The following is a 2,500-nucleotide window of genomic DNA, read 5'->3' as shown; positions in this document are numbered from 1 at the left end:
GCTCCGCTCTCGACGGTCACCGCGCAACGCAAGAACAGGCCAAAAACTGGCCAAAACGGCCCAAAAACGGGCCAAAACTGGCCATTTTTGGCTGCGCGAGCGAGCGGCGAGTGGCGGACAGCGAGCGAAGCGAGAGGCAGCACCGTCCCTGCTATACGAAGTTCCATCCAGCCCTGTGCCACCCGGGGGGTTCCAGGGTGCTGAGATGGCTGACATTTTGCTCCGCTCACGACGGTCGCCGCACCACGCAAGAACAGCCCAAAAACAGGCCAAAACGGCCCAAAAACGGGCCAAAACTGGCCATTTTTGGCTGCGCGAGCGAGCGGCGAGAGGCGGACAGCGAGCGAAGCGAGAGGCAGCACCGTCCCTGCTATACGAAAGCCCCATCCAGCCCTGTGCCACCCGGGGGGTTCCAGGGTGCTGAGATGGCTGACGTTTTGCTCCGCTCACGATGGTCACCGCACCACGCAAGAACAGCCCAAAAACAGGCCAAAACAGCCCAAAAACGGGCCAAAACAGGCCATTTTTGGCTGCGCGAGCGAGCGGCGAGCGGCGAACAGTGAGCGCAGCGTGAGGCAGCACCATCCCTGCTATACGAAAGCCCCATCCAGCCCTGTGCCACCCGGGGGGTTCCAGGGTGCTGAGATGGCTGACATTTTGCTCCGCTCACGACGGTCGCCGCACCACGCAAGAACAGCCCAAAAACAGGCCAAAACGGCCCAAAAACGGGCCAAAACTGGCCATTTTTGGCTGCGCGAGAGAGCGGCGAGCGGCGGACAGCGAGCGAAGCGAGAGGCAGCACCGTCCCTGCTATACGAAAGCCCCATCCAGCCCTGTGCCACCCGGGGGGTTCCAGGGTGCTGAGATGGCTGACGTTTTGCTCCGCTCACGATGGTCACCGCACCACGCAAGAACAGCCCAAAAACAGGCCAAAACAGCCCAAAAACGGGCCAAAACAGGCCATTTTTGGCTGCGCGAGCGAGCGGCGAGCGGCGAACAGTGAGCGAAGCGTGAGGCAGCACCGTCCCTGCTATACGAAAGCCCCATCCAGCCCTGTGCCACCCGGGGGGTTCCAGGGTGCTGAGATGGCTGACATTTTGCTCCGCTCACGACGGTCGCCGCGCCACGCAAGAACAGCCCAAAAACAGGCCAAAACAGCCCAAAAACGGGCCAAAACAGGCCATTTTTGGCTGCGCAAGCGAGCGGCGAGCGGCGAACAGCGAGCGAAGCGTGAGGCAGCACCGTCCCTGCTATACGAAAGCCCCATCCAGCCCTGTGCCACCCGGGGGGTTCCAGGGTGCTGAGATGGCTGACATTTTGCTCCGCTCACGACGGTCGCCGCGCCACACAAGAACAGCCCAAAAACAGGCCAAAACAGCCCAAAAACGGGCCAAAACAGGCCATTTTTGGCTGCGCGAGCGAGCGGCGAGCGGCGAACAGCGAGCGAAGCGTGAGGCAGCACCGTCCCTGCTATACGAAAGCCCCATCCAGCCCTGTGCCACCCGGGGGGTTCCAGGGTGCTGAGATGGCTGACATTTTGCTCCGCTCACGACGGTCGCCGCGCCACGCAAGAACAGCCCAAAAACAGGCCAAAACAGCCCAAAAACGGGCCAAAACAGGCCATTTTTGGCTGCGCGAGCGAGCGGCGAGCGACGAACAGCGAGCGAAGCGTGAGGCAGCACCGTCCCTGCTATACGAAAGCCCCATCCAGCCCTGTGCCACCCGGGGGGTTCCAGGGTGCTGAGATGGCTGACATTTTGGTCCGCTCTCGACGGTCGCCGCGCCACGCAAGAACAGCCCAAAAACAGGCCAAAACTGCCCAAAAACGGGCCAAAACTGGCCATTTTTGGCTGCGCGAGCGAGCGGCTAGCGGCGAACAGCGAGCGAAGCGTGAGGCAGCACCGTCCCTGCTATACGAAAGCCCCATCCAGACCTGTGCCACCCGGGGGGTTCCAGGGTGCTGAGATGGCTGACATTTTGCTCCGCTCACGACGGTCGCCGCGCCACGCAAGAACACCCCAAAAACAGGCCAAAACTGCCCAAAAACGGGCCAAAACTGGCCATTTTTGGCTGCGCGAGCGAGCGGCGAGCGGCGAACAGCGAGCGAGCGGCGAGCGGCGAACAGCGAGCGAAGCGAGAGGCAGCACCGTCCCTGCTATACGAAAGCCCCATCCAGCCCTGTGCCACCCGGGGGGTTCCAGGGTGCTGAGATGGCTGACATTTTGCTCCGCTCACGACGGTCGCCACGCCACGCAAGAACACCCCAAAAACAGGCCAAAACTGCCCAAAAACGGGCCAAAACTGGCCATTTTTGGCTGCGCGAGCGAGCGGCGAGCGGCGAACAGCGAGCGAAGCGAGAGGCAGCACCGTCCCTGCTATACGAAAGCCCCATCCAGCCCTGTGCCACCCGGGGGGTTCCAGGGTGCTGAGATGGCTGACATTTTGCTCCGCTCACGACGGTCGCCGCGGCACGCAAGAACAGCCCAAAAACAGGCCAAAA

The sequence above is a fragment of the Musa acuminata genome, unplaced genomic scaffold, assembly GCF_036884655.1.
Source record: "Musa acuminata AAA Group cultivar baxijiao unplaced genomic scaffold, Cavendish_Baxijiao_AAA HiC_scaffold_1136, whole genome shotgun sequence".
NCBI classification, from domain to species: Eukaryota; Viridiplantae; Streptophyta; class Magnoliopsida; order Zingiberales; family Musaceae; genus Musa; species Musa acuminata.
This window is presented reverse-complemented; position numbering follows the sequence as displayed.